Consider the following 14,486-nt stretch of genomic DNA (forward strand, 5'->3'; position numbering starts at 1 on the left):
TAAGAGCTAGTTCCAGGATAGCCTCCAAAGCCACATAGAAACCCTGTCTCGAAAAACCCAAAAAGACCAGGCATTGGTGGCGCACGCCTTTAATCCCAGCACTCAGGAGGCAGAGGCAGGCAGATCTCTGTGAGTTCGAGGACAGCCTGGTCTCCAGAGAGCAAGTGCCAGGATAGGCTCCAAAGCTACACAGAGAAACCCTGTCTCGAAAAACAAAAACAAAGAAAAACAAAAAACTACAGCTGTTTTTGGCTGCAGCTGTGTCCAGGACGTGGGTCTGCCTCGGCCTGGAGCCAGTAGGGTGGCAGAAGCCTGGGGAAGTACTACCCACGTCCCTCAAAGGGCCAGTCAGTACTCCTTCCCACCACCACCCCACCTGCCTGGGTGATAATGGGAAGGAGTGAGTACCACTGTGGAGAGCCCTGTTTTAGAAGGCTGTGTCTGTCCTCCCCAGGGCTCATCACAGGCCAGGCTGTTATTCTCCAAGAGAGCTTTGAACTCCTCTTCAGAGATCCTTGTCTCTCCAGAGAGACCACAGGGGCAAAGATACCAGGATATGCCTTTCAAACACTTTCTCCAAGGTTTAGAGATGCTGAAGGGAGGCTCAGGAGGTCCCCTGAGGACTCACCTGCTCACAGGGTCCTGGAACTCCTTGCCAGGCCCCCAACTGTGCCTTTTGAAGGGATCACTGGTGTGGCTATGGGCTCTGAAAGCCCCAGACCTTCTAAGGGGTGACGTGTGGAAGCCATCGCTGTCTTCCTGTTTTCCCTTCTTCCCCTCCTCTTCCTCATCCTTCTCTTCCTCCAGCTGCTCTTTGGGTTCAACTGCAGGCAGGCAGCATTGAGTGTGGCCTTGAGGCTCTGGGTCTTCACCTCCGAGGGACTCCTCTGGGGCTGATCTGTTCATGGAAGGTACACGGAGACAGCTCTGAATTGAGAAGAAAGAGAAGAGTGAGCAGAATTCTAGAACCTTGGAACCAGATGTAGAACACAGGCCCTCAAGAGGCTGAGGCAGGAGGATGGCCCCGAGTTGGGACCAGGCTAAGCTGGGCTGCACGGTGAGTTTTGTGCTAGTATGGGCTAAGAGTGAGGCCCTGTCTTTTGAAAAAGGAAGAAAGAAAGAAGAAAGAAAGAAAGAAGCTTCAAGTCATGAGCACATTCTTTCAATCCCAGCACTTTCAATCCCAGGGAGGCAGGGGTAGGCAAGTGTGAGGCTAGCTTGACCTTCATGTAGTAAGTTCCAAGCCAGCCAGAACTACATAGTGAGATCCTATCTTTAAAAAAAAAAAGGAAGATGGGTAGTGGTGGCGCACTTTAGTCCCAGCACTCGGGAGGCAGAGGCAGGTGGATCTGTGAGTTTGAGACAAGGTGGTCTACAAGAGCTAGTCCAGGACAGCCTCCAAAGCTACAGAGAAACCCTGTCTCGAACACCCCCCAAAAAAAAAAGGGGGGCTGGAGAGATGGCACAGAGGTTAAGAGCACTGGCTGCTCTTCCAGAGGTCCTGAGTTCAACTCCCAGTAACTACATGGTTGCCCTCTTCTGGTGTGCAGGTAGGTGTACATGCAGATATAGTACTCATATACATATAATAAATAAATCTTTTTTTTTGTTTTTTTTTTGAGACAGGGTTTCTCTGTGTAGTAGCTTTGGAGCCTATCCTGGCACTCGCTCTGGAGACCAGGCTGGCCTCAAACTCACAGACATCTGCCTGCCTCTGTCTCCCGAGTGCTGGGATTAAAGGCATGTGCCTCCAATGCCCGGCCTCATAAAATAAATACATCTTAAAAAAATAAATAAAAGAAAGAAGAAAGAGAGATGAAAGGCAGAAAGGACAGCCTGGATGGGTTATCTCCTGCCCCTCACTCAACTGAGGCAGAGTCAGAGGATGCCTGGTTTAGGGAAACTGCAGGCTGTAGAACTTTCTGGCTGTTAGTCCAGTGTTCTGTCCAGTGTGGAGAGCCTTTGCTATGAGTGGTAGCTCATGCCTGTAATCTCAATGCTCAGAAGGCAGAACAGGAAAATGGAGAGTTCAAGGCCACTGTGGGCATTAAAGTCAGTTGGAAGCGAGCCTAAACTACACAGTGAGACCTGTTCCAAAATGAAAATTTTGTTTTGTTTTGTTTTGTTTTTTTGTTTTTGAGACAGGGTTTCTCTGTGGCTTTGGAGGCTGTCCTGGAACTAGCTCTTGTAGACCAGGCTAGTCTTGAACTCACAGAGATCCACCTGCCTCTGCCTCCCGAGTGCTGAGATTAAAGGCATGTGCCACCACTGCCTGGCCCAAAATGAAAAAATTTTAAAGACATTCTTATTTGCTCATTACTATTCCATTCATAGAGCATTTTATGGTAGAAAGCCATGCTAAGAAAACCCAGATTTAGGCCAGGCAGTGGTGGCACACGCCTTTAATACCAGTACTTAGAAGGCAGAGGCAGGCAGATCTCTGTGAGTTGGAGGCCACCCTGGTCTACAGAGCCAGTTCCAGGACAACTTGGGCAACACAGAGAAACCTGGTCTCAAATTCCGCCCCCCTCAATAAAGAAAAGCAGATACTGTTTCTGTCCTTAGGTGTCCGTGTGTCCATGTGTCCGTGTGTATATGTGTCCGTGTGTCCGTGTGTCCGTGTGTGTGTGTGTGTGTGTGTGTGTGTGTGTGTGTGTGTGTGTGTGTGTGGTGTACTCGTGCTCAGACTAAAGAACAATTCTTCATAACTCCCAAATGCTACAAGAGAAATTTCAAAAGTCTTTAGCTAGGATGGGTGAGGTAGTGAATACCTTTAAATCCAGCACTCAGGAAGCAGATCTCTGGGAGTTTAAGACCAGCCTTGTCTACAGACAGTCACAAATAAGCAAGCAAAGAAACAATGTCTTTTATCTATCAGTGAAGTAAGTGCATATCGCTAGTGGGAGTCTCCAGGAAGCAGAACAGGAGGAGCAGGTTAACTTTGGGGAGTGGGTAGCTGGGATCTTGCCAAGGGAAGGGAAAAGCTTCCAGCCTGATAAAGTGACAGAGGAAAGGGTCTATATGAGAAGGGTTAGGCCTGACAGCCTGAGGCCAATGTCTGGATCCTGCAGTGGAGGGAGGCGGCAGTGCACACACGTGCGCGATAGCATGTGTGGGTAAATAAGTGGGTTCATTTATTTGTTTATGCTTGTGTGACATGTTGTACATTTGGAGGTTGGAGGACACCTACCCAGAGTTGGCTCTCTCTTTGTTCTCTTTTTTGGTTCCCAGCCCCCTCCCAACTTCCCCTGACCTCTTAGCTCAGGAAATGGCTCAAGAGACAAGGGAACAGCCCAAGCTGGGTCTCTTGTACTGAGATCACATCAAGTCACATCACTGTTTCTGGTGACAGAACTAGAAGATTCTGAAACAGGTGCTTGAGATGAAGTGGGTAGAACAGGGGGAAAAAAAACAATAAGCAGTCATTGGATTTATCCTCTGTCTCCTAATGTCCCAGCCTGTCTCTGCCTCTCCTTCATTGACCTGTATTAACTAGGCTGCTCACATATTATGGGTACTAGGGTAATAACTTAAAGTACTTATGTGCAGCAGGGGGCACTGTAGCTCAAAGCCAAACCCATGCTTTCTTCAGGTGTAATGGTGGTTTGAAGTCCATTAGGTTTGTTAAGTATAACCTTACTAAACCTCGTGATTTGGGGCTTTCTTCTTCTCCTTCTTCTTCTTCTTCTTCTTCTTCTTCTTCTTCTTCTTCTTCTTCTTCTTCTTCTTCTTCTTCTTCTTCTTCTTGTCTCAGAAGATATGAGAATGACATTCCTAGCGGGGTGGTGCACACTTTTGATCCCAGCACTCAGGAATCAGATCTCTGTGAATTTGAGGCCAGCCTGGTCTACAGAGTGAGTTCCAGGACAGCCAAAGCTGTTACACAGAGAAACCCTGTCTTGAAATGAGAGAGAGAGAGAGAGAGAGAGAGAGAGAGAGAGAGAGAGAGAGATTTGAATGAGAATGGCTTCCTCCATAGACTCATGTATTTGAACAATTGGTCCCCAGTTGGTAGAATTGTTTTAGGAAGGACTGGGAGGTATGGCTTGCTGGAGGAAGTGTGCCACTGGGGGTGGGCTTTGAGGTTTCAAAAACTAACACCAGGTCCAATTCCAATCTCTCTCCTCTCTCTCTCTCTCTCTCTCTCTCTCTCTCTCTCTCTCTCTCTCTCTCTCTCGCCTGTGAATCAGTTGTAAGCTCTCAGCAGCTGCTTCAGAACCATGCCTGCCTGCCTACTGCCATGTTCCCTGCCATGATGATCACAGGCTTCGCCTCTGAAAATAAGCAAGTCCCAATTAACTGTTTTCTTTCTTTTATTGAAGGGACCAGACCCTCATCTAGCCCCCAGACTGCAGAAAACACCCAGCAAGATGTAGGCCTCTGACTCAGCAATACATGCTGAGCTTCCGACCTTGCCCGACCTTGCCTGACCCTGCCCCAGTTACTAGGAAGCCAGATATCCTCCTTGTGGCAAGGAACCAATCAGAAGTTAACTGGCAAGCTCTGGATGTGCTTTACAGTAACAGTGGAATGCAACCACCCTGGGAAGGCCTCTAGGCCATAGCAACCATTCCTGCAGGTGCAGTTGACCAATCAACTCAGGACACGTCATCCAAGCTTGGAGATGCACCAATCCCAGGACTGTTGCTATGCAACTAGCGGACCCCCCCCCCCAACACTCCCCTTGCTCTACCTGAATATATTCCCTGCCCCATGGTCCCTCTGGCCCCTTCTTGTGCCACCTGCTGTGTCAGACAGACAGAGGACCTGAGTTAATACATTTGACTCATTAAAGATTCTTTGCTTTTGCATTGGATTGGGTCTCTTGGTGACTTTGGGGTTCAGAGTTTGGGCAAAATATTATAAGCTGCCTCAGTTATGCTGTTTCCTCACAGCAACAGAATAGTAACTAAGATACCTGCCTCAAAAAGATATTAAGATATTGATGAGGGCTGAAGAGATGGCTCAGCGGTTAAGCGCACTGGCTGTTCTTCCAGAGATCCTGAGTTCAATTCCCAGCAACCATATGGTGGCTCACAACCATCAATAATGAGATCTTCTGGCCTAGAGGTATACATAATAAATAAATAAATAAATCTTTAAAAAAAAGTTTTTAAAAAAAGATATTGATGAGTTGGGCAGTGGTGGCTCATACCTTTAATCCCAGCACTCATGAGGCAGAGGCAGGCAGATCTCTGTGAGTTTGAGACTAGCCTGGTCTACGTAGAGAGTTACAGGACAACCAGGGCTACACAGAGAAACCTTGTCTCAGAGAGAGAGAGAGAGAGATGATAATATACATCATGCAGCTAACATAACATAACCAACATGCTAGGAATACCTGCTATTGTTGCTGTTGTTATTTCGGGTTTACTGAAATGAAGACCTAAAAGACAACCTAAGACAGAAGCAGAAATAGGCTTTATCATGTGAAGGTGACCCACTGTTTATCTCGTGACAAAGAGAGAGAGAATAAAAAGACACAGCCTGATGCTACCACCACTGTGTTATAAAGCTATCAAGAACAGGAAGGAACAGCCTGTTCCTCCTTGAAAGGGAGGGATGGTGGGAGGGCTCTTTTAGAACAGGCTATGGCAAAGCGTAACTGACAAGGCCAAATCTGTCCGGCTACATTTTTTTGCAGTGCTGGATGTCAAACCCAGGGCCTCACACATGCTAGAAGGAGGCTGTACCACTCAGCTACCTTCCTAGAGTCTGTGTTTTGAGACAGGATCTCACTAAGTAACCCAGGTATTTAAAAAATTTATGGACACTCACTGGCCTCAGCCTCTAAAGTACAGGTATGACCACCACACCCATATGCCCTGCTATGTATTCATTTAGCTAGTTAGTTATTTAATGTTTTTTCTGAGGATTTTTTTTTAATTGTGTAGCCCTGGCTGGGCTTGAAGTCACAGAGATCCATCTGCCTCTGCCTCCAGAGTACTGGGATTAAAGACATGTGTCACTACAATTAGACATCATCATCATTATAATTATCATTATTATTTTAACCTTGATTTTATATTTATGGGTGTTCTGCCTTCATGTATGTTGCCCTCAGAAACCAGAAGAAGACATCAGATTCCCTAAGTTTAAGTTATAGATGGTTGTGAGCCACCATGTGGGTGCTGGGAGCCAAACCTGGGCCCCCTGGAAGAGCAACCAGTGCTCTCAACCACTGAACTATCTCTACAGCCCCTTATTTCTTGAGACAGAGTGTCTCTATGTAGCCCAGGCTGTGCTGAAACTTTGTAGACCAGGATGACCTCAGACTCAGATAGATCCATCTGTACCTGCTTCCCAAGTGCTGACATTAAAGGGGTGTACCACCATGCCTGGCTTTTTATATATTTTATTTATGTATTATATGTAAATGGGTGTTTTGTCTATTTGTATATTTGCATACCAGAAGACAGTATCAGACCACACAGGATGTAGTGATAGACATTAGTGTGCTGCCATGTGGATGCTGGGAATAGAACTCAGGCCCTTGGGAATAACAACCATGCTCTTTTTTCTTTTTCTTTTTTTTTTTTGGTTTTTCGAGACAGGGTTTCTCTGTGTAGCTTTGGAGCCTATCCTGGCATTCACTCTGGAGACCAGGCTGGCCTGGAACTCACAGAGATTCACCTGCCTCTGCCTCCCAAGTGCTGGGATTAAAGGCATGTGCCACCAACGCCTGGCTATAAGTGGTGCCCAATGTGGGGCTCCAAGCCAGGACCCTAAGATTAAGAGTCTCATGCTCTAACGACTGGGCCGTGGTCAACAGCCATGTTCTTAATCACTGAGTCATCCCTCCAGCCACTCCTGACTTATTTTATTATTAATTATTATTACTTTCTATTATTATTGTGTATGGGATGTGTGGAGTCAGAGAACCACATTGCTGAGTCAGCTCCTTCCTTATCACCTTCCCATGGGTTCTGGGGTTGGAGTCAGGTCCCAGGCTTGATCAGCAGGCTTTCCCAAGGAGCTGCCATGTTAGCTTTACTTATTTTTAATGTTTATTTGTGTATGTGTGCCATGTGCCACACATGTGCCATGGAATGAATGTAGTGGCCAGAGGACAACATGTAGGAATCATTGCTCGCTGGGCATTGGTGGCGCACACCTTTAATCCCAGCACTCCGGAAACAGAGGCAAGTGATCTTTGTGAGTTTGAAGCCAGCCTGGTCTACAGAGTGAGTTCCAGGACAGCCTCCAAAGCTACAGAGAAACCCTGTCTTGTATAACCAAACCAAACAATAAAAGGGAATCGTTTCAGCCGGGTGTTGGTGGTGCATGCCTTTAATCCCAGCACTCGGGAGGCAGAGGCAGGCGGATCTCTGTGAGTTCAAGGCCAGCCTGGTCTCCAGAGTGAGTGCCAGAAAAAAAAAAAGGAATCATTCCTCTGCTTCTCTCATGTGTGTTCTGGGGATTGAACCCAGGCATTTAGCTTTGCAGTAAGTGCCTTTACTCTTATTAAATTATCTCAATGGCCACATCTTTATTTTTAAATTGCATTTGTTTAGTTTTTGTATATGTGGTGTGTGTGTGTGTGTGTAAGACAAAGAGAGACCATAAAAGTGGGTGCAAGTGTGACACAGAACACATGTAGAGGTCAGAAGACAAGTTTTGGGAATTGATTCTCTGCTTTCACCACATGTGTCCTAGAAATTGAACTCAAGTTATTAGGCTTGGTAGCAAGATTTGCTGTTCCTTATCTTTTTGTTTTGTTTTTCAAAATAGGGTTTCTCTGTGTAACAGCTCTGACTGTCCTGGAACTCACTCTGTAGACCAGGCTGGCCTCGAACTCACAGAGAACTGCCTGCCTTTGCCTCTCAAGTGCTGGGATTAAAGGCACTTATTTTTTTTTTTTAAGAATTAATTAAACTTGGGGCTGGAGAGATGGCTCAGCGGTTAAGAGCACTGACTGCTCTTCCAGAGGTCCTGAATTCAATTCCCTGCAACCACATGGTGACTCACAACCACCTTGAATGAGATCTGGTGCCCTCTGCTGGCCTGCAGGCAGAAGACTGTATACATAATAAATAAAGTCTAAAACACAAAAAAAGAAGAAAAAAAAAGAATTATTTAAACTTCTAAACCAATCAATCGGGGCCTGTGAGGTTGGCTCAGTGGGGAATGCTAGCCTGACAACCCATCCCTGGGACCCACATGTTTAAGGAGAACTACTAAGGTTGTTCTCTGACCTCTACATATAGGTCAAGATGCATGCCCCCTCTCCCAACAAATAAATAAGTCTAAATTTAAAATTACAACAGTAACAGCCTGGCAGTGGTGGCGCATGCTTCTGGGAGGCAGCCCTTGGGAGGCAGAGGCAGACAGATCTCTCTGAAGTTGAGGCCAACCTGGTCTACAAAGTTCCAGGACATCCAGGGCTACACAGAAAAACTCTGGAAAAGTTTAGAAACAAAATTAAATTAAAACAGTAACAATAGTTGATGAGTTCATTCAGTGGCTAAAGATGCTTATCATTAAGACTATTGATTTAAATTCAAGGACACACTCATATACAAATCATCATAACATTTTTTAAAAACCTGAAGAGGGCCCGAAGTGGTTAAGAGCACACCTGGTTTTGCAGAGGACACAGATTTGGTTCCTAGCACCCACATGGAGGCTCAAAAACATCTACAACCCCAATTCCAGGAGATCTATTGCTTTCTTCTGAATTCCTTGGGCACAAGGTACACAAGTGGCTCACTTACATATATGTGGGCAAAATATTCATGTACACACACACACACACAAATAAATTTTGGGCAGGTCTGGTGGTGCTTGTCTTTAATCCCAGCATTTTGGATCTCTGTGAGTTCCATACTGTCTAAAAAATAATAATAACAAAAACTTAAAAAATAAAGTGGTTGTCAGGCGGGCACTAGTTCTGCTACCTGCTACCACCATCTAGGATTGCAGTAAATTTTTTGTTGTTGTTGTTTTTTTGTTTTTCAAGACAGGATTTCTCTATGTAGCTTTGGAGCCTCTCTTGGCACTTGCTTTGTAGAGCAGGCTGGCCTTGAACTCACGGAAATCTGCCTGCCTCTGCCTCCCAAACGGGATTAAAGATGTATACCACCACTGCCCAGCTGCAGTAAAATCTTTAGAAACCAATTTATTTGTTTGAGACAAGGTCTCCTTATGTAGCCTTGGCTGGCCACAAAATGGTCTAAAATGACTTTGAACTTTTAATCCTCCAGCCTAGACCTGCTGGAATTATGGTTATGCAGGTATTCACCATGCCTGATATAAGTGGAGTTGGAGATTAACCCCAGGGCTTTGACAGACTAGCCAAGTACTCTACCCACTGAGCTGCTTCCCCAGTCCCCAAAGTCTAGAAAATTTCCTGTCTGGTCTCTGGGCTTCTGAATCTCCAGGATGGACAAAGAATGATGGAAAAAACCTGGAAAATCCAGGCAATAAAGACCAAAGAAGACAGTTGTCCTCATTAATATAGCAGTGAGTTGGCAGCGTCTACACTTTTAATCCCAGCACTCAGGAGGCAGAGGCACACATCTCTATGAGTCCCAAGCCTTGTCTACAGCGTGATTTCCAGGACAGTCAGAGTTGTTATGCAGAGAAACCCTGTCTTGAAAAGCAAAAACAAACAAACAAACAAAAAGGTAAGCCATTGGCTGGCTAGTTTTTGTCAGTTTGACCCAAGCCACCAGAGTCATCTGAGAAAAAGGAACTTTAATTAGGAAAATATCTCTACAAGATTGATTGGCCTGTGTGGCATTGTCTTGATTAATGATTAATGTGAGCAGGTCCAGCTCACTATGGGTGTACCACCCCTGGGCAGGTAGTCTTGGGTAGCATAAGAAAGTAGAATAAGCGAGACACGGGAGATAAGCAGGGTTCTTTTATGACCTCTGCGTCAATTCTTGTATCCAAGTTCCTGCCCTGACTTCTCCACATGGTGTACTGTAAGCTTTAAGATGAAATGAACCCTTTCTCTGCCAGGTTGCTTATAGTCACAGCAACTGAAGCCCTAAGACAGCCATGAGTCCAACAGAGCAGCAATGCTAGAAGAGCGCTTCTCATAGCACCAGGAAGACACCACTACTGCAGTTCCTTTCTGACCCTGTATACCAGGCAGCTCATCCATAGCAGGAATGTCCTGTCTTCGCCATCAGCCTGCCTTGGTTGAGTGCTGGCATTCTGGAGCCTTTGCTTTCTCTGACTTTCCTGTCAATGCCAGAGAACAGTATAGTCCCCAAAATGGTGGTGGTGGAGGAGGGCTGAGGGGTAGAGACCCCTCCATCTAGCAACCAATACTGTAGACTAACATTCACTAAGTGTTGTTACACACACAGCACCACCCGGAAAAGGACCCAGAAGGACCAATATATCAATGAAAAGGCTGGCAGAAGCTCTGTGGCTAAAATCCATCCACCTAGATAAGCTTCCGCTGTGACTCTGAACAGACACCTACCTGCAGGCAGGGCCCACAGTGCAGCTATTGACTTTACTGTTAGTAAATTCCAGAAGTTCCAAGCTAGGAAGGTAGTCAAGCATCCCCAGCCCCTAATCTAACCACACACTACTCTAAGTCATCGAGCAGGCATCTCAAACACCACCCCACCCTCTGCTCTGTGATACTCAGGCACTCACACACACATCAGTCTGGAAGTTTGCTGCTTCTGAAGTTTTGTTTGCAAGCTGAATTTAGGGACCCTGTCTTCCTCCCAACCCCACCCTACCCCACCCTGGGCTTGTAACTGTATGCTTCCCTATAGGAGTTCTGGGTCCTGGTCCAGTCAGCAAGGTGTGTAAGATAAGGAAGCAAAGACCTATTCTGCCAGCCAATCCTCGTCACCTCCTGCCAGTTTCTCAGCAGGCACTGTGGCACCTGTGCCAAAAGGGTGCGGCAAGAAGTCTGAGGTTCAGAGGCAGCTGAGAAGACTTTGGCCACAGGGACACAGGGAATTAACCCCGAAGATCCCAGGAAATGCTAAGAGTAGTTGGCAGAGTGGGTAACTCCTAATAGAACATTAGGACTGGCTAGGCCAGTGGTTCTCAATGGGTGGATCGTGACCCCATAGGGTCACATATCCTTTATATCAGATATTCACATCACAATTCATAACAGTAGCAAAATTACAGTTATGAAGCAGCAACAAAATAATTTTATGGTTTGGGGTCACCACAGCATGAGGAACTGTATTAAAGGGTGGCAGCATTAGGGAGGTTGAGAACCACTGCTCTAGACTCTGGAAGTACCAGGCTTCAGGAATAAATGAGCTGTCCTGTGTTTTGTGACCCTTGGGCTCAAGTATAGGGCCTTCTTTATGGCATGCAAAAGCTTTACTACAAAGCTACATCCCCCAGCTGTGGTTCCTCCACTTTCCTTCCCTTTAAACTTATTGAATCATAAATGTACAATAGCTTCTTAACTCTACACATTCATTTAAAGTTATAATTATCAGCTTATAAGGAACTAAATTTTTATTCTATTTTTCAAACAAAAGGTGTTTTGCTTATCCCTCCTTAAAAATTATTCCCTCACACTTAAAAATTAAGGAAAAATGTCATGTCTTATTACACCAGAATCTTTGGTAATTCTTTTTCAAAATACTGGAAAAAATCTTTTAAAGGTTTGAGTGATATGTGACATCTCATAACTAGCTCTCTGTGGGATTAAAAAAAAAATAGTGTGAGATGCAAGGGGTGCTGGGGCATTTGAGGCTTCAGGTTCCTAGATCCTGCAGCCATGCTTGGTGTCCACTCTGCTAGAAACATAGCAGAGGCTTGGCATAGCGGTGCACACCTTTAATCCCAGCACTCCGGAGGAAGAGGCAGGGGGATCTCTGAGTTTGAGGTCAGCCTGGTCTACAGAGTGAATTCTAGGACAGCCAGAGCTACATAGTGATATCCTGTCTCAAAAAAACAAACAAAAGAGAGAGACAAAGAAACAAAGAAATAAAAGAAAAAGTAACACAGTCCCCAGTGGGCTGTAGCTCAGAGGTAGCACTGGCCTGGTTCAATGGTGGAGCACTCACCCAGCTTGCAGAGGGGCTGGGTTCCAGTCCCAGCACTAAGGAATAAAAATGATAGTGGGGTTTTGTTTTGCTTTTCTCTTACAAAACAACGGAGTTGAATGTCAAATAAACTTGAGTTTGAAACTTAGTCCTACAACTTACATCTTAATTGACATAGATTAGTTATTTAAATCCTTTAAACCTTGTGTTTAATACAGGAATTGTGTAGATTAACACTGCAAGAGTCTAAAGATTAAAAAAGAAAACATAGAAAGGATTTAGAAACATTCCCCTCACAAGTTGTGTTACTTAGACATTGGCCATTATTGTGAGCCCTTATCTTCCTATTTACACACACACACACACACACACACACACACACACACACACACACCACCACCACCACCACCACCACCACCACCACCACCACCACCAATGGGACGTGGATGTGAGATGTTGTTGAGAGAACTGTAAATTGTTTTGCCACTTCCGGTGGGCTGAGGAGTTCCTGCACATCTCTGCTTCCTGAGGAATGTACATTTATCAAGGAAGGACCCAGAAAGGGGAAAAGAGACTCACCAGACCTGGGAGAGGTCCCGAAGATGGGAAACCTGTTCTTGCCCTCAGCCGGTGAGTTCAAGTCCTGCTTCCGGCAGCCACCCTGTGGCTCTATCCCAGCTCCTCAGTAGGCTTGCCTCTCTCTTGGTCCATCTACAGCAACTGTTCATGATCCAGAAGTTTGCATAGGGGCCAGGGGGCACTCATTCCAGTCCTGACCAGCTGCCTCTTCAACTGCTCAAGCCCTTCCCTTCCCCTCCCTACTTCAAACACCCTAGACAGTTCTGTGGCCAGGCCTTTAACCCTTTTGGTGCCACTGCCCTGCCCTAATCATTCCCTGAACAAAGGGCAGCCACAGGACTCTGCCTTCTGTGGAAACTAGTATGGGAAACCAGGCTGGGGTCACCCTGGGGGCAGAGGATGTGGGACCCTGATAACTAGGGAACTTTTATCTTCCCTCTACCAAGGGACAGGGAGAAGCTGGGGTGGGAGGAGAGAGAAGGGAGCATCACCCAGGGCAAGAGTTACAGCTCGAGACCTAGTTAACAGCAAGGTCTTCCCAGAGGTCAGCAAGGTCCTCATCCTCTCTCACATTTGGCTTAAAACTGTTCTTTGGTCCCTTTAAGAGGCAGGTTACAGTAGCAGAGGAGGAAAGACTGTATGTATATGTGATAAAAGCACAGAGATTACAAAGCCAGCTACAGGTGAGGAGGGCCCTGGCTCTGACAGGAACAGGGTGACCAGCAACTCAGCACACACACACATGGCACGGCTTGTTTTGGATACCAGGCGACAGGATATTTGACCAGTTCCTCCACCCTTTCCTTGGTAACTGAGGGGGTGTGGTGGACCCACCCTCACTTTTTCCTTCAGGGCACAGGGCAGCTCAGCACACATCGGACTTCCTGAGGTAACTGGGAGCATGCCTCTCTAAGGACACTGTGGCTACTAGAAAGGGCTTGTTGGAAGATTTGCAGGCTCTGACAACTCGTCATTTACAGGGCCTTGGACAAATTATGTATTAAAGGCTTCCTCCCTCCTTTGTAAAGCCGGGCATAAATGGGAAAGGTGGATTTGTAGTAGTCATTCGGTAAACGTGCTGAGGGCCTTTGTGATGGTGCATAGCACTCTGGGGTAAGGCCAACCTGCGCTGTGTAGTGAGTCCAGGCTAGTCCTGTCTATACAGAGACAAGTTTTGAGACGCTATCTCAAAAACAAGTGAAAATAAGCATGCTAGCTGCCACCTGCTGGTAGCCTTTGGGCAAACTGACTCACTTTGTCCTTCATGGCCTATTAAATAGAATAATTAAATTAGCTGCTGTTAGGTTTCAAACCTGGGACAAATGGCTGAGGTGCCTATTAACAAATGGACCTGGCCTCCAGGTTCTCCCTGTATCCTTCAGCCCCTACCTGTCACAAGGACTTCCTGGCTGGCATGTCCCATCCCCTATCCTAAACGCTCTAGCCCAGGGGCCTGGGCTGCCCTTCCCTGTGTAACTATTTGGTTACCTGCTGCCTTTGTATATTGGGTCTCCTGGATGCTTCACCTGGTCTCCCTTTCTCTCCTCCCTCTTCCCAGATGGCCCAGCTCAGTCTGGACACGTCTACCCTGGACTCTCCCAGAGGTTCCTGCCTCTGGCTATGCTCTCCTACATATCTGTAATAAACTTTCTCCACCACCACACCAGGGAGCAGGAGAACCAGTTATCTTTCCTTTTTATTTCTTCTTTTCCTTCAATGGTCAGTCATCCTTTGAAGTATTTGCTATGGGTGACAGGGAAGGCAGAAGGAACTCTGTCACTTTCCTACATGCCCCAAGCAAATATGAGGAGGGAAGGGACAGAAATTGCTTTTTGTTTTGTTTGTTTGTTTGAGACAGGGCTTCTCTGTGTAAGAGTCCTGGCTGTCCTGGAACTCACTTTGTAGACCAGGCTGGGCTAGAAC

This window comes from Cricetulus griseus, assembly GCF_003668045.3.
Source record: "Cricetulus griseus strain 17A/GY chromosome 1 unlocalized genomic scaffold, alternate assembly CriGri-PICRH-1.0 chr1_0, whole genome shotgun sequence".
Classification (NCBI taxonomy): Eukaryota; Metazoa; Chordata; class Mammalia; order Rodentia; family Cricetidae; genus Cricetulus; species Cricetulus griseus.